The sequence below is a fragment of the Pseudophryne corroboree genome, chromosome 5 (genome assembly GCF_028390025.1).
Source record: "Pseudophryne corroboree isolate aPseCor3 chromosome 5, aPseCor3.hap2, whole genome shotgun sequence".
In the NCBI taxonomy this organism is placed as follows: domain Eukaryota; kingdom Metazoa; phylum Chordata; class Amphibia; order Anura; family Myobatrachidae; genus Pseudophryne; species Pseudophryne corroboree.
The window spans coordinates 188,349,789-188,376,322 of NC_086448.1; the positions used below are offsets into that span (position 1 = coordinate 188,349,789).

General features: G+C 46.2%; 1 protein-coding gene across 3 annotated transcripts in view; it reads left to right on the forward strand.

The window, feature by feature from the left end:
• The window catches only part of COLQ (collagen like tail subunit of asymmetric acetylcholinesterase), a 250,697-nt gene that overhangs the window by 49,753 nt on the left and 174,410 nt on the right, over positions 1–26,534 (forward strand). The gene's annotated exons all lie outside the window — the stretch shown is intronic.

Here is a 26,534-nt window from a genome sequence, read left to right on the forward strand (position 1 = left end):
GCTCCACTCATATCCAAGCACTCTCAGAAGCTTCTGGTATTTCTCTTCCTGAAGGTGTTCACATGGTAACCTATAATTCACCGGGAGATACATAATTGGACAGTTCATTCTCTTCCTGGAAATTGCGGTTTTATACCAAATTGTTCAAATCTTTTTTCCAAGTACATACATAGGATCTCATCCCCTTACCTTTTTCAGTTTCCTCTAGGAAAACACTGTGTTTGCCAGCAAATATATAAACCAAACAATCAAGTACTGTCTACTAACACATGTAGACCTATCCCGCAATTCTGTATATTTATTTCTCACTTATATTACTCATGAAGGAGTTACCAGTGTTACTTTTTTTCACTTATATTCACACTTATTTGTACATCTTAATGGCAGAAAGGGAGCTTGCACAAGGTGCTGCAGCTTTTAGCTTGGTGTTAATTATCTCCATATTACATAAACGAAAATGAGCTGTAATTCATACATTCACACTCTCCCGGAACTGACGGGTGACTCATAATTTTGGGAGGGGGGGAGGATCAAGTCTTCCAGAATATTTAGTCACTCTCAACACCATTCGCTCATCCCCTGGACGCCCTAGGGTCAATGTTGATTTGATTAACTGTGAATTGCAACATCATGGCCCCACCCCCACTGACACAGAGATGGCAGTCCTGGCAAAGCAGCACAGGTGGCGGAGCCATGATGACGTGATTGAAGCATACTACCACAATCACGCCTTCCTGATCCATCCTCTCCTGGAACTCCCAGAGAAGATCTTGCTGAAGTCTGATGTAGTGACACATTGGGTGGAATTAAAATGTTTGAAAAGTCGATTGGGTGTCTGTTTTTTCCTGTCTATTAGATAGAAAAAGACAGACTCCCAACTGACTTTTCAAACATTTGAATCTCCCCCATTAAGTCACACTTTCCTACTCACATGCAAAAGGTCGACAAGTTCATCATGTTGACAGTGACAATGTTGACATTCATCATGTCTACCCGTATGCAGGGGCGGATTTAGGGGTGAGGGCGCCCTTTAGGCACAACAGTAACAGCTGCCCTCCGCCTGCCTAATTTTATTTTCTCTAACGTCCTAAGTGGATGCTGGGGACTCCGTCAGGACCATGGGGAATAGCGGCTCCGCAGGAGACAGGGCACAAAAATAAAGCTTTAGGATTAGGTGGTGTGTACTGGCTCCTCCCCCTATGACCCTCCTCCAAGCCTCAGTTAGGTTTTTGTGCCCGTCCGAGCAGGGTGCAATCTAGGTGGCTCTCCTAAAGAGCTGCTTAGAAAAAGTTTTTAGGTTTTTTATTTTCAGTGAGTCCTGCTGGCAACAGGCTCACTGCATCGAGGGACTTAGGGGAGAGAATTTCAACTCACTTGCGTGCAGGATGGATTGGATTCTTAGGCTACTGGACACCATTAGCTCCAGAGGGAGTCGGAACACAGGTCTCACCCTGGGGTTCGTCCCGGAGCCGCGCCGCCGACCCCCCTTACAGATGCTGAAGATTGAAGGTCCGGAAACAGGCGGCAGAAGGCTCTTCAGTCTTCATGAAGGTAGCGCACAGCACTGCAGCTGTGCGCCATTGTTGTCACACACTTCACACCAAGCGGTCACGGAGGGTGCAGGGCGCTGCTGGGGGCGCCCTGGGCAGCAATATTTAATACCTTTATGGCAAAAGAATACATCACATATAGCCATTGAGGCTATATATATGTATTTAACCCATGCCAGATATCTAAAACTCCGGGAGAAAAGCCCGCCGAAATAGGGGGCGGGGCTTATTCTCCTCAGCACACAGCGCCATTTTCCTGCTCAGCTCCGCTGTGAGGAAGGCTCCCAGGACTCTCCCCTGCACTGCACTACAGAAACAGGGTAAAACAGAGAGGGGGGGCATTTTTTGGCGATATTTTGATATAGTTAAGCTGCTATAAGGAACAACACTTATATAAGGTTGTTCCCATATATATTATAGCGCTTGGGTGTGTGCTGGCAAACTCTCCCTCTGTCTCCCCAAAGGGCTAGTGGGGTCCTGTCTTCGATAAGAGCATTCCCTGTGTGTCTGCTGTGTGTCGGTACGTGTGTGTCGACATGTATGAGGACGATGTTGGTGTGGAGGCAGAGCAATTGCCGATAATGGTGATGTCACCCCCCAGGGAGTCGACACCGGAATGGATGGCTTTGTTTATGGAATTACGTGATAATGTCAGCACATTACAAAAATCAGTTGACGACATGAGACGGCCGGCAAACCAGTTAGTACCTGCCCAGGCGTCTCAGACACCGTCAGGGGCTGTAAAGCGCCCTTTACCTCAGTCGGTCGACACAGACACTGAATCTAGTGTCGACGGTGATGAAACAAACGTATTTTCAAGTAGGGCCACACGTTATATGATCACGGCAATGAAGGAGGCTTTGCATATCTCTGATACTGCAAGTACCACAAAAAGGGGTATTATGTGGGGGGTGAAAAAACTACCTGTAGTTTTTCCTGAATCAGAGGAATTAAATGATGTATGTGATGAAGCGTGGGTTAACCCAGATAGAAAAGTGCTAATTTTAAAAAAGTTATTAGCATTATACCCTTTCCCGCCAGAGGTTAGGGCGCGCTGGGAAACACCCCCTAGGGTGGATAAGGCGCTCACACGCTTATCAAAACAAGTGGCGTTACCGTCTCCTGATACGGCCGCCCTCAGGGATCCAGCTGATAGGAGACTGGAAACTACCCTAAAAAGTATATACACACATACTGGTGTTATACTGCGACCAGCCATCGCCTCAGCCTGGATGTGCAGTGCTGGGGTCGTCTGGTTGGATTCCCTGACTGAAAATATTGATACCCTGGATAGGGACAGTATTTTATTGACTATAGAGCAATTAAAGGATGCTTTCCTTTATATGCGAGATGCTCAGAGAGATATTTGCACTCTGGCATCGAGAGTAAATGCGATGTCCATATCTGCCAGAAGGAGTTTATGGACGCGACAGTGGTCAGGTGATGCGGATTCCAAACGACATATGGAAGTATTGCCGTATAAAGGGGAGGAATTATTTGGCGTCGGTCTATCGGATCTGGTGGCCACGGCAACTGCCGGAAAATCCACCTTTTTACCTCAGACCCCCTCCCAACAGAAAAAGACACCGTCTTTTCAGCCGCAGTCCTTTCGGTCCTATAAGAACAAGCGGACAAAAGGACAGTCATATCTGCCTCGGGGCAGAGGAAGGGGTAAGAGAGGGCAGCAAGCAGCCCCTGCCCAGGAACAGAAGCCCTCTCAGGGTTCTGCAAAGCCCTCAGCATGACGCTGGGGCCTTACAAGCGGACTCAGGAGCGGTGGGGGGTCGACTCAAGAATTTCAGCGCACAGTGGGCTTGCTCACAGGTGGACCCCTGGATCCTGCAGGTAGTATCTCAGGGTTACAGGTTGGAATTCGAGAAGTCTCCCCCTCGCAGGTTCCTAAAGTCTGCTTTGCCAACGTCTCCCTCAGACAGGGCGACGGTATTGGAAGCCATTCACAAGCTGTTTTCTCAGCAGGTGATAGTCAAGGTACCCCTCCTACAACAGGGAAAGGGGTATTACTCCACGCTATTTGTGGTACCGAAGCCGGACGGCTCGGTAAGACCTATTCTAAATCTGAAATCTTTGAACCTGTACATACAAAAATTCAAGTTCAAGATGGAGTCACTCAGAGCAGTGATAGCGAATCTGGAAGAAGGGGACTTTATGGTGTCCCTGGACATAAAGGATGCTTACCTGCATGTCCCAATTTGCCCTTCACATCAAGGGTACCTCAGGTTCGTGGTGCAAAACTGTCATTATCAGTTTCAGACGCTGCCGTTTGGATTGTCCACGGCACCTCGGGTCTTTACCAAGGTAATGGCCGAAATGATGATTCTTCTGCGAAGAAGAGGCGTATTAATTATCCCTTACTTGGACGATCTCCTGATAAGGGCAAGGTCCAGAGAACAGCTGGAGGACGGAGTAGCACTAACCCGACTAGTGCTGCAACAACACGGGTGGATTCTGAATTTTCCAAAATCTCAGTTGACCCAGACGACACGTCTGCTGTTCCTGGGAATGATTCTGGACACGGTTCAGAAAAAGGTGTTTCTTCCGGAGGAGAAAGCCAGGGAGTTATCCGAACTTGTCAGGAACCTCCTAAAACCAGGGAAAGTGTCTGTGCATCAATGCACAAGAGTCCTGGGAAAGATGGTGGCTTCTTACGAAGCGATTCCATTCGGCAGATTCCACGCACGAACTTTTCAGTGGGATCTGCTGGACAAATGGTCCGGATCACATCTGCAGATGCATCAGCGGATAACCTTATCGCCACGGACAAGGGTGTCTCTTCTGTGGTGGTTGCAGAGTGCTCATCTGTTAGAGGGCCGCAGATTCGGCATACAGGACTGGGTCCTGGTGACCACGGATGCCAGTCTGAGAGGCTGGGGAGCGGTCACACAGGGAAGAAACTTCCAGGGAGTATGGTCAAGCCTGGAGATGTCTCTTCACATAAATATACTGGAGCTAAGAGCGATTTACAATGCTCTAAGTCTGGCAAAACCCCTGCTTCAGGGTCAGCCGGTGTTGATCCAGTCGGACAACATCACGGCAGTCGCCCACGTAAACAGACAGGGCGGCACAAGAAGCAGGACAGCAATGGCAGAAGCTGCAAGGATTCTTCGCTGGGCGGAAGATCATGTGATAGCACTGTCAGCAGTATTCATTCCGGGAGTGGACAACTGGGAAGCAGACTTCCTCAGCAGACACGATCTACACCCGGGAGAGTGGGGACTTCATCCAGAAGTCTTCCACATGATTGTGAACCGTTGGGAAAAACCAATGGTGGATATGATGGCGTCCCGCCTCAACAAAAAACTGGACAGGTATTGCGCCAGGTCAAGAGACCCTCAGGCAATAGCTGTGGACGCTCTGGTAACACCGTGGGTGTTCCAGTCAGTGTATGTGTTCCCTCCTCTGCCTCTCATACCAAAAGTACTGAGAATTATACGGCAAAAGGGAGTAAGAACGATACTAGTGGCTCCGGATTGGCCAAGAAGAACTTGGTACCCGGAACTTCAAGAGATGCTCACGGAGGATCCGTGGCCTCTACCTCTAAGACGGGACCTGCTTCAGCAGGGACCGTGTCTATTCCAAGACTTACCGCGGCTGCGTTTGACGGCATGGCGGTTGAACGCCGAATTCTAAGGGAAAAAGGCATTCCGGAAGAGGTCATTCCTACACTGGTAAAAGCCAGGAAGGAGGTGACTGCACAACATTATCACCGCATTTGGAGAAAATATGTTGCGTGGTGTGAGGCCAGGAAGGCCCCCACGGAGGAATTTCAACTGGGTCGATTCCTACATTTCCTGCAAACAGGATTGTCTATGGGCCTCAAATTGGGGTCCATTAAGGTTCAAATTTCGGCCCTGTCGATTTTCTTCCAGAAAGAATTGGCTTCAGTTCCTGAAGTCCAGACTTTTGTAAAAGGAGTACTACATATACAGCCCCCGGTTGTGCCCCCAGTGGCACCGTGGGATCTTAATGTAGTCTTGGATTTTCTCAAATCCCATTGGTTTGAGCCGCTCAAATCGGTGGAGTTGAAGTATCTTACATGGAAAGTAACCATGCTACTGGCCCTGGCTTCAGCCAGGAGAGTATCAGAATTGGCGGCTTTATCATATAAGAGCCCATATCTGATTTTCCATACGGACAGGGCAGAACTGCGGACGCGTCCTCATTTTCTGCCTAAGGTGGTGTCAGCGTTTCACCTGAACCAGCCTATTGTGGTGCCTGCGGCTACTAACGATTTGGAGGATTCCAAGTTGTTGGACGTGGTCCGGGCATTGAAAATATATATTTCAAGAACGGCGGGAGTCAGAAAGTCTGACTCAGTTTATATTGTATGCACCCAACAAGATGGGTGCTCCTGCTTCTAAGCAGACGATTGCTCGTTGGATTTGTAGCACAATTCAACTTGCACATTCTGTGGCAGGCTTGCCACAACCTAAATCTGTCAAGGCCCATTCCACAAGGAAAGTGGGCTCATCCTGGGCGGCTGCCCGGGGGGTCTCGGCATTACAACTCTGCCGAGCTGCTACTTGGTCAGGGGAAAACACGTTTGCAAAATTCTCCAAATTTGATACCCTGGCTGAGGAGGACCTTGAGTTCTCTCATTCGGTGCTGCAGAGTCATCCGCACTCTCCCGCCCGTTTGGGAGCTTTGGTATAATCCCCATGGTCCTGACGGAGTCCCCAGCATCCACTTAGGACGTTAGAGAAAATAAGAATTTACTTACCGATAATTCTATTTCTCGTAGTCCGTAGTGGATGCTGGGCGCCCATCCCAAGTGCGGATTGTCTGCAATACTTGTACATAGTTATTGTTACAAACAAATTCGGGTTGTTATTGTTGTGAGCCGTCTGTTCAGAGGCTCCTACGTTTGTCATACTGTTAACTGGGTTCAGATCACAAGTTATACGGTGTGATTGGTGTGGCTGGTATGAGTCTTACCCGGGATTCAATATCCTTCCTTATTGTGTACGCTCGTCCGGGCACAGTATCCTAACTGAGGCTTGGAGGAGGGTCATAGGGGGAGGAGCCAGTACACACCACCTAATCCTAAAGCTTTATTTTTGTGCCCTGTCTCCTGCGGAGCCGCTATTCCCCATGGTCCTGACGGAGTCCCCAGCATCCACTACGGACTACGAGAAATAGAATTATCGGTAAGTAAATTCTTATTATTTTTATGGATTGGCTAATATAAGTCCTCATTTGATGATAGCATATTTAATAGAATAATAAAGAAAAATCCACTATGACATTTTTTATTATTATTTTAATTATTCATATACATATTTACTAAGTAAGACAGTTTACAGGGCAGTATGTGCATGTGTTACCCATATGGTACAGTACAGTGGAAATATTTTGCAGTTACTGGAGTTTTTTGGGGCCATTCCGACCCGATCGCATGCTGCACTTCTTTCCAGTGGTGCGATCGGGTTGGAGCGTCGCATGCGCGGTGGGAGCATTGGGCACGCGCGTCGTTGCGCCGGGCAATGACGCCGGGAATGAGGAAAGCGGTCGCAGTGGCGACCGCAAGAAGATTGACAGGAGGAAGGCGTGTTGGGGCGTCAAGTGACCATTTTCCGGGAGTGGTCCAGCAAACGCAGGCGTGTCCAGGCGTTTTGAGGGCGGATGTCTGCCATCAATCCCGGGACCTGCATTGCTGGATCCGTCGCAAATGTTAAGTAGGTCTAGGCTGGTCTTGTTTTACGTGAAACTTTTTTAGCATAGCAGGGATGCACAAGCGTTCGCAGCCCTGCTATGCTAAAATACACTCCCCCATAGGCAGCGTCAGGTTGATCGCACGAGCAGCAAAAAGTTGCTATGTGCGATCAACTCGGAATGACCCCCTTTGTTCTGATGTTACCAACACAAGCATTCAAGTGCCCCCTCCACAAGTGCCGCCACTAGGCACGTGCTTCATGTGCCTAATGAGAAATTCGCCAGTGCCCGGATGGTATGTCATCATGATGAACTGTCGACAAACATTTCCTGGCGGTTTGACAGTCCCATACCTGCTCCCAGCAGCAGGAGCCGTTCCAGCGTCTTATTCCGGGTCCCGGCGGTCACGTAACGATCAGTTCAGACACAAACCTTCAAAGCTACAGTGTTCTTGTTAGTATTTCTCCCCCTAATCCCTATTCATAACCCCACCCCTCCCAAGTGCCTAACCCTAAAGCAGTCTAACCCTCCCACCCACAGCATAACTCTGTCTGCATCCACATAATGTCGACATTTCACATGGTGACATTTCAGATAATGACATTGAGAACCTGTGGACAGTTTGACGATGTAGACCTGGTGCCTGTTGACAGTTTGAATCATATTGGCATTCTGATGTCGACATTGTTGTGTCAACCTTATGAATGTTGACAAGGTTACTGTTGACCATTCGATACCTTGCTGCACAGCAGTGGCGTATCTATAATGGGTGCAGTATGTGTAGTGCACATTGGCAGGGACCTGGGTTAAGGGCCCAATACACTGGAGCGATAATGCCCGATTTGATCCGATTTCGGGCATTCGGCACGATATATATCAGATGCAATCGTGCATTCTTGAGGTGTTTCCGATCCGATGCGCGTTCCCGTGAGCATCGGATCGGATCCTCCAGATTGAATGTGTTGCACAGTCAATCAGGTCCGACCTGGGGGCATGGCTGGGATCACCCAGGATCGCCCAAGATACATCGGATGCAAAAGGACAAAAAATCCGATCTTATGCATCACAGTACCACCAATTCACATAATGTCTATAATGGTGCAGGATGTGCAGTGTACACTGGCCGCAGGATCCAGAGACCAGAGCCGGATTATAAGAGGGGCGACAGGGGCGGTCATCCCAGGGGCCCCCACACATTAGGTTCCCCCACATACTGTCCCCCAGAAGCTAGGAAGGAACCGGAGAAACAAGTAGGTACACCCCCTTTTTCCACGTCAGAGCAGAGATGCCAGCAGCACCCTATCAGGAATCGCTCACCCGGTAACCAGGAAGTGGAGAGCTGCATGGTGCTGCACACACTCCTAGCATTGATCAGGACCCACGAGGCTGGGGGATTTAAGAAGAGAGACATCAACTGACTGTGCTGTGTGGCAGGAGGTCTGGTAATGAAGCCATACACCCAGTTACACTGACTGGGAGTAGCAGTGCAGCTAACATCTCACGGAGAACAGCACAGAAGCCTGACACTCGGCTCCAGATAGCGCTGCCTGCACCCATCCTCCCCCAGTTTATGGTGAGGGAGTGTTAACCCTGCACTGACCACAGTACGCAGTGAGGTTCAGAGGAGTGGTTCCGCTACAGCACACAAAACTGCAGACATCCACCCAGCATTGAGACACACTACGAGTCCGGAGACTCACAAGCAGGTGCCTACTGTAAAAAAGTGCTTGTTTGGGTGATACAGTGGTTCAACTATGTATGCGGACTACATAGTAATATTCACTATAGTAGTCCACATGCATAATGAACCACTGTATCACCCAAACAAGCACTTATTTACAGTAGGCACCTGCTTGTGAGTCTCCAGATTCAGGGGGTAATTCAGACTGCATCGCTGCAGCGGGAGCGGTCGAAGTCTGAATTACTGTGTGGAGTGCGCACGCGCAGCGGCTGCACGGCACGTGTGCCCCCTGGGAGCCCAATGAGATGCTATCAGCATCTCACTGGCTGAGATCTGCCTGATTGACAGGCAGAGGCGGTCGCAGGGCGGTCACGAAGGTGTGTCTAGACCGTTGGGGGGGTGGCCTGCGGTGACTGCGTGACATCACACGCAGCCGCTATGACCCAGAATTCGGTGGGTAGCTCCCTGCCAGCACGCAGGAGCTGCGCAGGTAGGGAGCTACTCGCCAGGTACAAAAGCATTGCCACTGAGCGATGCTTTTGTACCTGTGCAGGGGGGGAAGGGGGGGGGGGGAGAGTAGGGCCTGACATGCAGGGTGGACTAGCCCTGTGCAGGGCATCCCCCCGCATGTCAGAGTAAATGATCGTAAATTTAAATTTAGCACATCTACGATCAACTCTGAATTACCCCCTCAGTATGTTAATAGAGCACATCTTTAAACACCCTGGCCTATACTGTAACATAGTAGTTTCTGAGGTTGAAAAAAGAAAAATTGTCCATCGAGTTCAACCTATTTGTGGTATCCTACGCTGTATTATTTTTAGGACTAATTTTGTCTGTTGCTAATGTCGGCCGTTGTGTTTATTCCTCTTTTTTTATAACTACAGTGCGTGACTACGCACCGTAACACTGTATATCCTTATCCATTAGGAATTTATCTAGCCCATTCTTAAAAGTGTTGACTGAGCCCGCCATTACTACTCTCTCAGGCAGGGAATTCCAAACACGTATTGTCTTTATGGTGAAAAAACTTTTTGCCTCTGTGTGCAAAATCTCCTCCCCTCTAACCTAAGCGGGTGTCCACGTGTCCTCTGTGTTGATCTTACCAAAAACAGATCCACCGCAAGGTCTGAATATTGTCCCCTTATATATTTGTAAATGTTGATCATGTCCCTTCTTAGTCTCCTCTTTTCCAGAGTAAACATGCCTAGCCTTGCAAGCCTTTCCTAGTCCAGCGTCTCCATCCCCTTAATTAGTTTGGTCGCCCGCCTCTGAACCTTTTATAGTTCCAAGATATCCTTTTTGTAGTATGGTGCCCAAAATTGTGCACAGTATTCAAGATGTGGCCTCACTAGTGATTTATATTAAAGATGTGCAGCGGAAATTTTTCGGGTTTTGTGTTTTGGTTTTGGATTCGGTTCCGCGGCCGTGTTTTGGATTCGGACGCGTTTTGGCAAAACCTCCCTGAATTTTTTTTGTCGGATTCGGGTGTGTTTTGGATTCGGGTGTTTTTTTTCAAAAACCCCTCAAAAACAGCTTAAATAATAGAATTTGGGGGTAATTTTGATCCCATAGTATTATTAACCCCAATAACCATAATTTCCACTCATTTCCAGTCTATTCTGAACACCTCACACCTCACAATATTATTTTTAGTCCTAACATTTGCACCGAGGTCGCTGGATGACTAAGCTAACCGACCCAAGTGGGTGGCACAAACACCTGGCCCATCTAGGAGTGGCACTGCAGTGTCAGACAGGACGGCACTTAAAAAAATTAGCCCCAAACATCACATGATGCAGAGATAAATAAATAAAAAGAGGTGCAAGATGGAATTGTCCTTGGGCCCTCCCACCCACCCTTATGTTGTATAAACAGGACATGCACACTTTAACAAACCCATCATTTCAGCCACAGGGTCTGCCACACGACTGTGGCTGAAATGACTGGTTGGTTTGGGCCTCCACCAAAAAAGAAGCAATCAATCTTTCCTTGCACAAACTGGCTCTACAGAGGCAAGATGTCCACCTCCTCCTCATCATCCGATTCCTCACCCCTTTCACTGTGTACATACCCCTCCTCACAGAGTATTAATTCGTCCCCACTGGAATCCACCATCTCAGGTCCCTGTGTACTTTCTGGAGGCAATTGCTGGTGAATGTCTCCACGGAGGAATTGATTATAATTCATTTTGATGAACATCATCTTCTCCACATTTTCTGGAAGTAACCTTGTACGCCGATTGCTGACAAGGTGAGCGGCTGCACTAAACACTCTTTCGGAGTACACACTGGAGGGTGGGCAACTTAGGTAAAATACAGCCAGTTTGTGCAAGGGCCTCCAAATAGCCTCTTTTTCCTGCCAGTATATGTACGGACTACTTGGATGCGGTCACTCATATAATTCTCCACCATTCTTTCAATGGTGACAGAATCATATGCAGTGACAATAGACGACATGTCAGTAATCATTGGCAGGTCCTTCAGTCCGGACCAGATGTCAGCACTCGCTCCAGACTGCCCTGCATCACCGCCAGCGGGTGGGCTCGGAATTCTTATCCTTTTCCTCACAGCCCCAGTTGCGCGAGAATGTGAAGGAGGAGCTGTTGACGGGTCACGTTCCGCTTGACTTGACAAGTGTCTTACCAGCAGGTCTTTGAACATGTGCAGACTTGTGTCTGCCAGAAAGAGAGATACAACGTAGGCTTTAAACCTAGGATTGAGAACGTTGTCCAAAATGTAGTGCTCTGACTTCAACAGATTGGCCACCCGTGAATCCTGGTTAAGCGAATTAAGTTCTCCATCCACAAGTCCCACATGCCTAGCGGAATCGCTCCGTTTTAGCTCCTCCGTCAATCTCTCCAGCTGCTTCTGCAAAAGCCTGATGAGGGGAATGACCTGACTCAGGCTGGCAGTGTCTGAACTGACTTCAGGTGTGGCAAGTTCAAAGGGTTGCAGAACCTTGCACAACGTTGAAATCATTCTCCAGGTGCATTCCCCCTCCTTTGCCTATATCGTAGGCAGATGTATAGGTTTGAATGGCCTTTTGCTGCTCCTCCATCCTCTGAAGCATATAGAGGGTTGAATTCCACCTCGTTACCACCTCTTGCTTCAGATGATGGCGGGGCAGGTTCAGGAGTGTTTGCTGGTGCTCCAGTCTTCGGCACGCGGTGGCTGAATGCCGAAAGTGGCCCGCAATTCTTCGGGCCACCGACAGCATCTCTTGCACGCCCCTGTCTTTTTTTTTCAATTCTGCACCACCAAATTCAATGTATGTGCAAAACATGGGGCGTGCTGGAATTTGCCCACATGTAATGCACGCACAATATTGGTGGCGTTGTCCGATGTCACAAATCCCCAGGAGAGTCCAATTGGGGTAAGCCATTCTGCGATGATGTTCCTCAGTTTCCGTAAGAGGTTGTCAGCTGTGTGCCTCTTATGAAAAGCGGTGATACAAAGCGTAGCCTGCCTAGGAACGAGTTGGCGTTTGCGAGATGCTGCTACTGGTGCCGCTGCTGCAGTTCTTGCTCCGGGAGGCAATACATCTACCCAGTGGGCTGTCACAGTCATATAGTCCTGAGTCTGCCCTGCTCCACTTGTCCACATGTCCATGGTTAAGTGGACATTGGGTACAACTGCATTTTTTAGGACACTGGTGACTCTTTATCTGACGTCTGTGTACATTCTCGGTATCGCCTGCCTAGAGAAGTGGAACCTAGATGGTATTTGGTACCGGGGACACAGTACCTCAAGCAATTCTCTAATTCCCTGTGAATTAACGGTAGATACTGGACACACGTTTAACACCAACAAAGCTGCCAAGACCTGAATTATCCGCTTTGCAGGAGGATGACTGCTGTGATATTTCATCTTCCTCGCAAAGGACTGTTGGACAGTCAATTGCTTACTGGAAGTAGTACAAGTGGTCTTCCGACTTCCCCTCTGGGATGACAATCGATTCCCAGCAGCAACAACAGCAGTGCCAGCAGCAGTAGACATTACACTCAAGGATCCATCGGAGGAATCCCAGTTAGGAGAGGACTCGTCAGACTTGCCAGTGACATGGCCTGCAGGACTATTGGCGTTCCTGTCTAAGGAGGAAATTGACACTGAGGGAGTTGGTGGTGTGGTTTGCAGGAGCTTTGGTACAAGAGGAAGGGATTTAGTTGTCAGAGGACTGCTTCCGCTGTCACCCAAAGTTTTTGAACTTGTCAATGACTGCTGATAAATGCGCTCCAGATGACGTATAAGGGAGGATGTTCCTAGGTGGTTAACGTCCTTACCCCTACTTATTACAGCTTGACAAAGGCAACACACGGCTTGACACCTGTTGTCCGCATTTCTGTTAAAATAATTCCACACCGAAGAGGTGGTTTTTTTTTTTTCATTTGACCAGGCATGTCAATGGCCATATTCATCCCACGGACAACAGGTGTCTCCCCGGGTGCCTGACTTAAACAAACCACCTCACCATCAGAATCCTCCTTGTCAATTTCCTCCTCAGCGCCAGCAACACCCATATACTCATCCTGGTGTACTTCAACAGTGACATCTTCAATTTGACTATCAGGAACTGGACTGTGGGTGCTCCTTCTGGCACTTGCAGGGGGCGTGCAAATGGTGGAAGGTGCCACCTCTTCCCGTCCAGTGTTGGGAAGGTCAGGCATCGCAACCGACACAATTGGACCCTCCTTGGGGATTTGTGATTTAGAAGAACGCACAGTTTGCTGTGCTTTTGCCATCTTAACTCTTCATTTTTCTAGAGGGAGGATGAGTGCTTCCATCCTCATGTGAAGCTGAACCACTAGCCATGAACATAGGCCAGGGCCTCAGCCGTTCCCTGCCACTCTGTGTCGTAAATGGCATATTGGCAAGTTTACGCTTCTCCTCAGACGATTTTAATTTAGATTTTTGGGTCATTTTACTGAACGTTCGTTTTTTTTTATTTTACATGCTCTCTACTATGACATTGGGCATCGGCCTTGGCAGACGACGTTGATGGCATTTCATCGTCTCGGCCATGACTAGTGGCAGCAGCTTCAGCACGAGGTGGAAGTGGATCTTGATCTTTCCCTATTTTACCCTCCACATTTTTGTTCTCCATTTTTTAATGTGTGGAATTATATGCCAGTAATATATCAATAGCAATGGCCTACTGTACTGTACTATATATGTATACTGCTGGTCACCAAAATGCTGCACTGTCCTACTATATACTGCTCACAATAATGCAGCACAGAGATAGTATACTTGACACAGCTGCAAGATACAGCAATCGCCTACTGTACTGTACTATATATGTATACTGCTGGTCACCAAAATGCTGCACTGTCCTACTATATACTGCTCACAATGATGCAGCACAGAGATAGTATACTTGACACAGAGCTGCAAGATACAGCAATGGCCTACTGTACTGTACTATGTATGTATACTGCTGGTCACCAAAATGCTGCACTGTCCTACTATATACTGCTCACAATAATGTAGCACAGAGATAGTATACTTGACACAGAGCTGCAAGATACAGCAATGGCCTACTGTACTGTACTATATATGTATACTGCTGGTCACCAAAATGCTGCACTGCCCTACTATATACTGCTCACAATAATGCAGCACAGAGATAGTATACTTGACACAGAGCTGCAAGATACAGCAATGGCCTACTGTACTGTATTATATATGTATACTGCTGGTCACCAAAATGCTGCACTATCCTACTATATACTGATCACAATAATGCAGCACAGAGATAGTATACTTGGTACAGAGCTGAAAGATACAGCAATGGCCTACTGTACTGTACTATATATGTATACTGCTGGTCACCAAAATCCTGCACTGCCCTACTATATAGTGCTCACAATAATGCAGCACAGAGATAGTATACTTGACACAGAGCTGCAAGATACAGCAATGGCCCTACTGTACTGCACTATATATATATACTGCTGGTCACCAAAATGCTGCACTATCCTACTATATACTGCTCACAATAATGCAGCACAGAGATAGTATACTTGACACAGAGCTGCAAGATACAGCAATGGCCTACTGTACTGTACTATTATAATTATACGTTAGCAGGGAAAGGGATACTACTGCACTAGCATATTATAGAAACGTTCCAAATTAGAACAAAGGAAACCCCTAGTTATATTCTATATCAGATATTTGAATTATATAGGGGGTGCTGCCACTGAATATATTGTTGCCAATATATAGTTATGCACAAAAAGAAACAGAGAAGGATTGGACTTGAAGTGGCGCACTTAAACATTAAATTGATACATAAAATATAACTTTTATTAGAGTATATTTGTTAAAAAGACCTGTAGCTGTGAAATATTAAAACCAAAAACATATAAATTGACAAAACAAAGTGTGATATGTGTGAATAAAAACACACACTGTGCTAACTGTGTAGTGCTACACATATATAATATATTATAGGTCCTATGACCCTTGAATCAAATTATATGTGTTGTTAGGCTGAGTGCCCAATGGCGCTTTGAAGTCACTGATCAGTTGTACTAGATAGGCTTACTGAGGGTACTGTAAAGTGCAATATTCTAATAGAAAGCTCCCCTTCAGTTTGGGCGCTGTGACCCCTCACTTATGTGCAATCATATGCTTTTACAGCTATGAGTCAGTGTTTATCCTCACTAGTGATCTCAATGTAATTAGCTGTTCTCAATCAGTTTACAGCAGGTAATATCTGAAGTCAGTATCACTTTAAGTGAATAATCTGTTTGGGCGCTATGACCCCTCACTTATATGCATTCATATGCTTATACAGCTATGAATCCGTGTTTCTCCTCACTAGTGATCTCAATGTAATTGGCTGTTCTTAATCAATTTACAGCAGATAATAACTGAAGTCAGTGTCACTTTAAGTGAATGATAATTGATGTTCACTTATATGCTTATACAGCTATAGATCAGTGCTTCTCCTCACTAGTGATCTCAATATAATTAGCTGTTCTCAGTCGATTTACAGCAGGTAATTAATAAAGTTAATATCACTTTAAGTGAGTAATCACAATGTTCATTAGTGATATTGTTAATGAGAGACACTGTAATGTCCAAGAATGCGTATAAACTCACAGTTTTCCACAATATTCACTACTATTATAGTGGAATATAGATCATAGCTGTGAGGCACAGGGTTTAGTGAGCTGTTTGAATATTGCACTAATGCCGTACACTGGAACACTCCATCAGCTGTTAATAGCAGTATATCCTAACTGGCTATTTTTTACTTATCAGCTGTGTGATGGAAACCTATACATCAAATAAACAGCATTTCTCAATGTAATTAGCTGTTCTCAGTCAATTTACAGCAGGTAATAACTGAAGTCAGTATCCCTTTAAGTGAATAATCTGTTTGGGCATTATGACCCCTCACTTATATGCATTCATATGCTTATACAGCTATGAATCCGTGTTTCTCCTCACTAGTGATCTCAATGTAATTAGCTGTTCTTAATCAATTTACAGCAGGTAATACCTGAAGTCAGTGTCACTTGAAGTGAATGATAATTGATGTTCACTTATATGCTTTTACAGCTATAGATCAGTGCTTCTCCCCACTAGTGATCTCAATATAATTAGCTGTTATCAGTCGATTTACAGCAGGTAATTAATAAAGTCAATATCACTTTAAGTGAGTAATCACAATGTTCATTAGTGATATTGTTAATGATAGACACTGTAATGTCCAAAAATGCATATAAACTGACAGTTTTCCACAATATTCACTACTATTATAGTGGAATATAGATCATAGCTGTAAGGCACAGGGTTTAGTGAGCTGTTTGAGTATTGCACTAATGCCGTACACTGGAACACTCCATCAGCTGTTAATAGCAGTATATCCTAACTAGCTGTTTTGTAATTATCAGCTGTGTGATGGAAACCTATATATCAAATATACAGCATCTAACCTGAGTAGCACATAAACACTGCTAGATAATTGTTCTATACTTGTAAAGTAACAAGCAGTGCTGTAGAGATGTCTCAGCTGCTACATTAAGCAGTGTATCTCAGTTTTGCTACAATGTTGCTAGTACATGCAGCTTGCTGAGTCATATGTGGTTAAATAATCCTCTCAGTGCAGGAAAGCTTGTGAGCTCCATCAGTGTCATGAGGCTTCACAATAGCCAGCTCAGCTTTAGTATAGATCTCGCTCTATTCCTAACAACACAATACATTTAGCACATTGTTATTATACACAGCAGCACAGTGTGACTCGCCGACACGTGTTTCACAGTTAAGTTTTTTCAGGGCTAACCAGAATGCCTCCAATAGCCCTAATTTAACAGTACAGATACACCAATCGCGGGGCAGATTCCCGGTCACATGACTGGGCCATCCAATCATGTCGCGTCTCCTGTTAATGGGATTTGGACTGTGCTCAGTCTAATCATGTGACACCTATTAACCTATCAGAGAGCCCAAATTACGTGCACCAGAGATAGACATAATGTTAAATCTGTGTCTCTGATTCTGGGCTACGGTTCAAGTCATCTGACTGGTTAGATCAAATGGAATCATAATAATAGGTTCCTGAGAGTAATATTAAAGGGATACTCTGTGTTTCCAGTATGAGAGATAAACTTGAATATGCTTAGTAAGTAAGGTGAGTGTGTATTGGAAAAGTGATGTATAACAGTTGTCATTGGCAACCACATAATAGGAAAAACAACAAAATGAACACCTGAAACTGTGCAATGTGAAAATAAAATAAACAATAAAAATGTGAAAAACAGCTGAGTGGTATACTATGTGTGTCTGTGTCAGAATTTAATTTAATACAGTGAAAATAAGATAGTGACTGTATGTTATTTATAATGGTCATGCAAACATTTCATGGCCAAGAGTGTTTAGTATCTGGTGAGTGAACTGAAAATGGTGAAATTATAATGATGATTTGATCTAATAGTGACCCTCCAAATAAATGTGATTAAAAATATGTGATATGCATACAAATTGTACACTTATAAATATATTATGAAGGTGGTCCTACAGAATACTAATTCATGGAGTAGTTCCCTGCAATCTCATTATTATAATATATTTAATATGTTGAGCCACCTTATAATTGAGAGATATTGAGTCTACCTGTTGTATATAAATATACCTACTATCTCATCCCACGGTAGCATCCCTTATCTTGTATCGTAGGAACCTATGGAACCTATTCCTCTCATTATGATTGGATGTACACATCCCTAATTTTCTCAGATGTATTTTCCCATATTATTCCCAAATCTGCATATATCTCCTTGTCCCCATTATTCCTGGTGTAGTTGTCTCTTTTTAAATTCGAGGTATCTGTTCAAGACGGTAAGTATAATTTCTCCTATATACTCATTATTCCAACATAGATAACCAATGGATCACATATGGATTATTTGTTTTGCTTGTTGTTTGTCACCTAGTTTATCGTAGGCCCATCTGGATAATTTACACTGAAGTACCCTATGGGATCAATAAAATCATAAATCTTCATCACAGAGCAATAATTTACGTCAAGGTTAGGACATACAGTCTTTTAATAGTACAATTTTCAAGATGTTAAATCAGGATCTTATGAAGTGTAATACATTGGTATTCTTCATACTTTTGGGGATGAAAGGGTCTGTAACCCCCTTACTCAGGGAACAGGTCCACTCAACCCTTAATCAAAAAATTCTTCCCCATGTCACACCTACGAACTTCCTTTATGCTTCCCCATCAATTAGGGATAGGGAGCCAAAAAGTAACAAAAAATGTCCAAAATTTTCCTTCACAAGGTAAGTGATGGTGCTTATCCCACTCAGTACCCCTAGAGGAATGGCAAATAACTGTTGTGTTTGTTCATGCCCAGTGGTTGCATACTGTCCATGAGGAAGATTAACTTGGTCTCTAATTTGAGCAGTTCATTATCAAGGTCACCTCATCTGATACCCAGTTGTATATTTTGCATGCCAAAAGCTTTTAAACCGCCAGTTTCACATCCATAGTAATGTAGGAAGTGTTTGGCCACTGGTGTTAATGTTTTGAATCTCCTTGCATCTTGTTTGGCATTTTTAATGCTGTTGGCATGCTCCAGGATCCGTACCTTTAGCGGACATATGGTTTTACTGTTAGGGTCTCCTGCCCTGTGCTGCCACGTCGTCATGGCAACCGGGAGACAAGTGCTAGCGGAGTGACCTGAGCGCAGCTGATACTCCGGTTCGGGTCTTTTGCTGTGCAGTGGTTATAGGCTCTGTGCATGGCAGGGGATCCGGTGCTGGTTTTTGTGCTCACAGTCTGTGAGGTCTGAGTGGGGCGTGGACAGCACCTGCTTTATAAGGCCTCTTCTCAGGGTAAGCAGATGCTGCTGAATCTTTGTTGGTTAGTCAGTTTCTGAAAGTTAGCCAGTACTGTGTAGCTTTGTATTTGTTTGTTGCTTACTGCAAATAGGCCTGGGGATTTGGTATTACACTCTGCCAATCCAGACCTAGCAGTAAGACTGGAGTCAGTCGTTTAGCTTGCTGGGGTTCTGTTACTACTCTGTGAACTTAGCAAGTTTGCGGCTGTATTCTAAGACTTGCCTGTCTAATCCTGTCTCACTTTGCTAGGTGTCAGGGGTCAGTTTAGTGGCAGTAAGCTGAACCTGTGCACTGCAAGTGAGAATTAGGATTGTGGAGACTCTCCTTGTGTCTATCATTCCATCTCTGACCAAGGAGTTTACTGCCACACCCGTTGGTAACCCTTTAGGGTTTTGCTGTTGCCCTTAGCAACAGCATTTCGGGTTCTCTACGTATTAAAACACAACATCTTGCTTTTCTCATCTGAGCAGTTCTAATACAAGGGAGATACCCAGTTCCTTAGCCTCTGGGCTTCTCTGTTCACTTTGTGTGTATTTTGTTACCCTATCACCTTCTGTGTACGTTATGTCATATTCCCCAGTCTGTCTGTAAGTCCATTTGTTTTGCATAACAGTTCAAACACCAGTACATTCCTGCAGGCACTGGAGTGCATAACAGTCCTGACACCAGTACTTTCCTGCAGGCACTGGTGTGCATAACATATTCAGCAGCCTAATACTCCTGTTGAAATTTTGTGGGAATATGGAGCATACCCCTCAAAATACGTTGCAACAGGTGGTCGATCAGGTGCAGGTCCTGACTCGACAATTTAATGATTTGTCCATTAAAATGCACACCTCCCAGGCTGCTGGCGGAGCTCCCGCAGCAGCAGCACCTGCAGGGGTTAAGGAGCCGAAAGTAAATCTCCCGGATCGTTTTTCTGGAGATCGCTCGCAGTTCTTTTGTTTCAAGGAGAGCTGCAAGCTATACTTCCGGCTTAGGCCTCAGTCTTCTGGATCGGAGATTCAGCGGGTGGGCATAGTGATTTCCTTGCTACAAGGAGACCCACAGGTCTGGGCATATGGGTTGCAGCCTGACTGTCCGTCGCTTAAAAGTGTTGATGCTTTTTTTACGGCACTGGGCATGTTGTATGATGACCCTGACAAGACGGCCTCAGCCGAGGCTCAGATTTCGATCCTTAAGCAAGGGCGAAGGCCAGTTGAGGTTTACTGTACGGAGTTTCGGAGGTTGGCCCATGATACCCAGTGGAATGACCCAGCCCTGAGACACCAGTACCGAAGAGGTCTTTCTAACCAGATAAAGGACCAACTGGTACAATATCCCTTGCCTGATAGCTTGGATCAGCTCATGCAGTTATCCATCCGGGTGGATAGACGGCTGAGAGAGCGTAGGCTTGAAAGGGAGACTGAGATTTCCTTCCTTCCCAAGGGATCCTCAGACTCTGAGGAATTTTCCGAGGAGCCTATGCAGATTGGGGCTACCCGCCTCTCCTCGCGTGAGAAGACGCGGAGGAGACAGCAGGGGTTGTGTTTGTACTGTGGGAATAAAGGTCATGTGGTAGTATCATGCCCAGAAAAGCCGGAAAACTTCAGGGCCTGAGGGTGATGGGAAATATCCTGTCAGGCCAGAAGTCAGAATTTCCCAAGAAGACTTTTATCATTCCGGTGACCTTGAAGATCCTCGGTCAAACTGTCAAGACTGAGGCCTTTGTGGACAGTGGGGCCGACGGGGTTTTTATGGACCGCCAATTCGCCCTGAAACACTCTGTTCCCTTAGTACCCTTGGCATCGGAAATTGAGATTTGTGGGTTAAACGGGGAACCATTATCCCAAGGTAAAATTACCTCTTGCACTAGCCAGATTTCTTTGTTTATTGGAGCCACACACTCTGAAAAATTGTCCTTTTATGTGACTGTCTGTACTTTTGCCCCATTGGTGTTGGGGTTACCCTGGTTAAGGGCCCACAATCCTCAATTTGACTGGGTCTCTGGGGAGATTCTTAGTTGGGGTACTGATTGTTTCAGGAGTTGCTTGAGCCTTCCAGTCAGGCTCTCGCAGCTAAGTTTGCCAGGATTGCCAGGGTGTTATGCAGATTTTGCGGACGTGTTCTCCAAAAAAGTTGCAGAGGTACTACCTCCCCATCGCCCCTATGACTGTGCCATTGATTTGTTGCCGAATGCTAAGCTTCCCAAGAGCAGGTTGTACTCCCTGTCACGTCCTGAGACTCAGGCTATGGCAGAGTACATTCAGGAGAACTTGGCTAAGGGATTTATCAGACCTTCACAGTCTCCAGTTGGGTCGGGGTTCTTCTTCGTGGGTAAAAAGGACGGTTCGTTGCGACCCTGCATCGACTTCAGGGAATTGAACCGTATCACGATTAAAAACTCATACCCACTGCCTCTCATTTCGGTCTTGTTTGACCAGCTTCGTACTGCCACCATTTTTTCTAAGATTGACCTACGCGGTGCGTACAATCTAATCCGAATAAGAGAGGGGGATGAATGGAAGACTGCCTTTAATACCCACTCAGGGCATTATGAATATTTGGTGATGCCTTTTGGGCTCTGTAATGCCCCGGCAGTCTTCCAGGATTTCATGAATGATGTGCTCAGGGAATATTTGGATAGATTCTTAGTTGTATACTTAGATGACATCCTAATCTTCTCCCATTCCCTGGAGGAAAATCGGAAGCATGTACGCTTAGTCCTCCAGAAACTCAGAGACCACCGGCTTGGGGCGAAGCTGGAGAAGTGCGAATTTGAAGTTCAGCAAATCGCATTTCTAGGATATATTATCTCCCCAGAAGGTTTCCAAATGGAGGGTTCCAAGGTACAGGCAGTCCTGGATTGGGTGCAGCCCACTAGTTTGAAGGCGCTTCAGCGTTTCCTGGGCTTTGCGAATTTTTATAGACGATTTATCGCTGGATTTTCGTCTATAGTGGCGCCCTTGGTGGCACTCACTAAGAAAGGGGCGGATGTTGCTCACTGGTCTTGTGAGGCTAAAGCGGCTTTTGCCCGTCTCAAAAGGGCATTTGTTTCGGCCAAGGTGCTGCGACACCCAGATCCAGAGCGTCCTTTTGTGGTGGAGGTGGATGCCTCTGAGATAGGTATTGGGGCAGTGCTTTCTCAGATGGGAGTGTCTGATAATCGCCATCATCCCTGTGCTTACTTTTCCCGTAAATTTTCGCCTGCCGAGATGAATTATGACGTGGGTAACCGGGAATTGTTGGCTATTAAGGATGCACTCGAGGAGTGGAGACACTGGCTTGAGGGGGCTAAGTTTGTGGTCTCAATTCTCACTGACCATAAGAATCTGGCATATTTAGAGTCAGCAAAGCGTCTCAATGCCAGGCAGGCACGATGGGCTTTGTTTTTTGCTCGCTTTAATTTTTTGATAACATATCGCCCTGGGTCAAAAAACATCAAGGCTGATGCGCTCTCGCGGAGTTTTGCTCTAATCCAGGAGACCACCGAGGAGCCGTTGCCCATTGTTTCCCCATCATGTATTAAAGTGGGCATTACCCAGGACCTCTTATCATTAGTCCTCAGAGCACAGGAGCAGGCTCCTCCAGACCTTCCGGTAGGTCTTTTGTTTGTGCCTCCTAGGTTAAGACAGCGAGTGTTCCTGGAATTCCATGCCAAGAAGTCTGCAGGTCACCCGGGTATTGCCAGAACTCGGGAGTTGCTATCTAGGGCGGTGTGGTGGCCCTCGGTGGCTAAGGATGTGGATCAGTGGGTTCGGGCATGTGACATCTGTGCCCGAAATAAGACTCCTAGAGGGGTTCCTGTTGGCCCATTACATCCACTCTCTATCCCATCTAAGCCATGGACCCACATTTCAATGGATTTTGTGGTGGACTTGCCCAAATCCTCGGGGATGACAGCCATCTGGGTTGTCGTTGACAGGTTTTCGAAGATGGCGCACTTCGTTCCACTGGTTGGGCTGCCATCGGCCAGACGCCTGTCTGAATTATTTATGCTGCATGTTGTGCGTCTCCACGGGTTGCCACTTGATGTGGTCTCTGACCGCGGATCCCAGTTTGTGGCCAAATTCTGCAGGGCATTTTGTTCCGATCTCCAGATTTCTGTCAGCTTGTCGTCGGGCTACCATCCGCAGTCTAATGGGCAGACTGAAAGGGTGAACCAGTCCTTGGAGCAGTTCCTCAGGTGTTATGTCTCCAAGTGTCAGACTGACTGGGTTGCTCATCTGTCCATGGCGGAGTTTGCCTATAACAACGCGGCTCACTCTGCTACAGGGATCTCTCCCTTCCTTTGTGTGTATGGGCATCATCCTAAGGCCAATTCTTTTGACCCCCTGGACTCCACGCCTGGTGGTTCCTCTGTGGTTTCGGTCCTTAGAGGTATTTGGCGGAAAGTGAAGAAAGCCCTTGTGTCTGTGTCATTAGTGACCAAAAGGGTTTTTGATAAGCGGAAAAGACCCTGCAGCTTCAAATTAGGAGACTTCGTCTGGTTGTCTACCAAGAATTTGAAGTTGAGACAGCCATCTCATAAGTTAGGCCCCCGGTTCATCGGCCCTTATAAGATCACCAGGGTTATCAATCCGGTGGCATTTCAGTTAGATCTGCCCCGTTCTTTGGGTATCAATAAAACATTTCATTGTTCCCTTTTAAAACGGGCGATTAGTAATCCTTCTTCCAGTGGAAGACCTTCCCCTCTTCTGATACGTGGCCAGAGGGAGTTTGTTGTTGAAAGGATTCTTGACTCCAAGGTGGTTCGGGGTCGGCTGTCATTTTTGGTGCACTGGAAGGGGTATGGCCCGGAGGAGCGGTCGTGGGTGCGCAGTTGTGATCTTCATGCCCCCAGACTGATACGCTCTTTCTTCTCGCAGTTCCCCGATAAACCCGGTGGTAGGGGTTCTTTGACCCCTCGTCAGAGGGGGGGTACTGTTAGGGTCTCCTGCCCTGTGCTGCCACGTCGTCATGGCAACCGGGAGACAAGTGCTAGCGGAGTGACCTGAGCGCAGCTGATACTCCGGTTCGGGTCTTTTGCCGTGCAGTGGTTATAGGCTCTGTGCATGGCAGGGGATCCGGTGCTGGTTTTTGTGCTCACAGTCTGTGAGGTCTGAGTGGGGCGTGGACAGCACCTGCTTTATAAGGCCTCTTCTCAGGGTAAGCAGATGCTGCTGAATCTTTGTTGGTTAGTCAGTTTCTGAAAGTTAGCCAGTACTGTGTAGCTTTGTATTTGTTTGTTGCTTACTGCAAATAGGCCTGGGGATTTGGTATTACACTCTGCCAATCCAGACCTAGCAGTAAGACTGGAGTCAGTCGTTTAGCTTGCTGGGGTTCTGTTACTACTCTGTGAACTTAGCAAGTTTGCGGCTGTATTCTAAGACTTGCCTGTCTAATCCTGTCTCACTTTGCTAGGTGTCAGGGGTCAGTTTAGTGGCAGTAAGCTGAACCTGTGCACTGCAAGTGAGAATTAGGATTGTGGAGACTCTCCTTGTGTCTATCATTCCATCTCTGACCAAGGAGTTTACTGCCACACCCGTTGGTAACCCTTTAGGGTTTTGCTGTTGCCCTTAGCAACAGCATTTCGGGTTCTCTACGTATTAAAACACAACATCTTGCTTTTCTCATCTGAGCAGTTCTAATACAAGGGAGATACCCAGTTCCTTAGCCTCTGGGCTTCTCTGTTCACTTTGTGTGTATTTTGTTACCCTATCACCTTCTGTGTACGTTATGTCATATTCCCCAGTCTGTCTGTAAGTCCATTTGTTTTGCATAACAGTTCAAACACCAGTACATTCCTGCAGGCACTGGAGTGCATAACAGTCCTGACACCAGTACTTTCCTGCAGGCACTGGTGTGCATAACATTTACTAATATATCTCTTTCCACATGGGCATTCGAGATGGTATACAACACCCATGGTAGTACAACTGATAAAATTTTAAATAGTCCATTTCTTACCAAATTTATCTGTATAATATTGTATGGGTGTCATGTATTTGCAAGCCTTGCATCGGCCGCATTGGTAGGATCCTTTTTTGTTATATAGTGATCTAGTGGGAACTGAGAGGTGACTCTGGACAACTAGATCACGTAAATTTTTTGATCTCCTCCAGCTGCTCTGCACTTTACTGGGTAACACTTGCCTAAGGACCTCATCTGTCTGTAAAATGGGCCAATGTTTCTGTAAGATCCCATTAATTACTTTCCACTGTGGACTAAAAGTACCTATATACCGTACCGGTTCTTCTTTCTGAGATTTTATTTTAGGGGTCAGTAAAGACTCACGTGTGTATAATTCAACGCTTTTCACAGCAGATTTTATGGTCTTATTACTGTACCCACGTTTCTTAAGACGTTCACACACCTGTTTCTCACGTGTTAGGTATATCTTCTCATCAGAACAGTTCCTTTTAGTTCTGAGTAATTTGCCTTTTGGGATTGCTTTAATGGTTGCAGGAAGATGCGAGCTGTTGGAATGCAGGATACTGTTAGTTGCAGTTTTTTCCCGAAAGATATCTGTGCTGATTTTTCCATCCGTCTCTACCCTAATGCATAGATCCAGAAAGTGGATTTCCTTCTGGTCTTTTTCACCAGTAAGTTTCAAATTCAAATCATTCTGGTTCAGGATGGCAATGAATTCTTCCAGAAGTGTTGCCTCCGCCTCCCAGATGATCAGGACATCATCTATATACCGTAGGTATAATAGAATGTGTTGTGTGTATTTTTCCAGTGCATCGTTGAACACATGTTCCTTCTCCCACCACCCCAGGTAGAGGTTAGCATACGATGGGGCACAAGCTGTCCCAATCGCTGTCCCTCTAACCTGGAGGTAGAATTTTTCTTGGCTGATGAAATAATTTTTAGTCAAAATGAATTCGAGAAGGGAGACCAGAAAGTTATTGAATTCATGGTGTGTGTTTGTGTCCAAAAAATATCGAACGGCTGCCAATCCCCTCTTATGGTCGATGCTGGTGTACAGACTTTCGACATCGTAGGTGGCTAGCCATGTGCCCTGACTCACTGTCATGTCCTGTAGTTTATTCAACACATCCATGGTATCCCTGGTGTAGGAAGGCAGAGCCAGCACGTGATGTCTAAGATATTGGTCGACATATGTGCTGGCCTTTTCTGTCAAACTCCCAACACCAGAGGCAATTGGTCTACCAGGGGGGACTTTGTCATTTTTATGCACCTTTGGCAATAGGTACAGGGTAGCAATTTTTGGATTTTCCACTCTGAGATAATCAAAGTCTTTTTCTCTGACGTCCTAGTGGATGCTGGGAACTCCGTAAGGACCATGGGG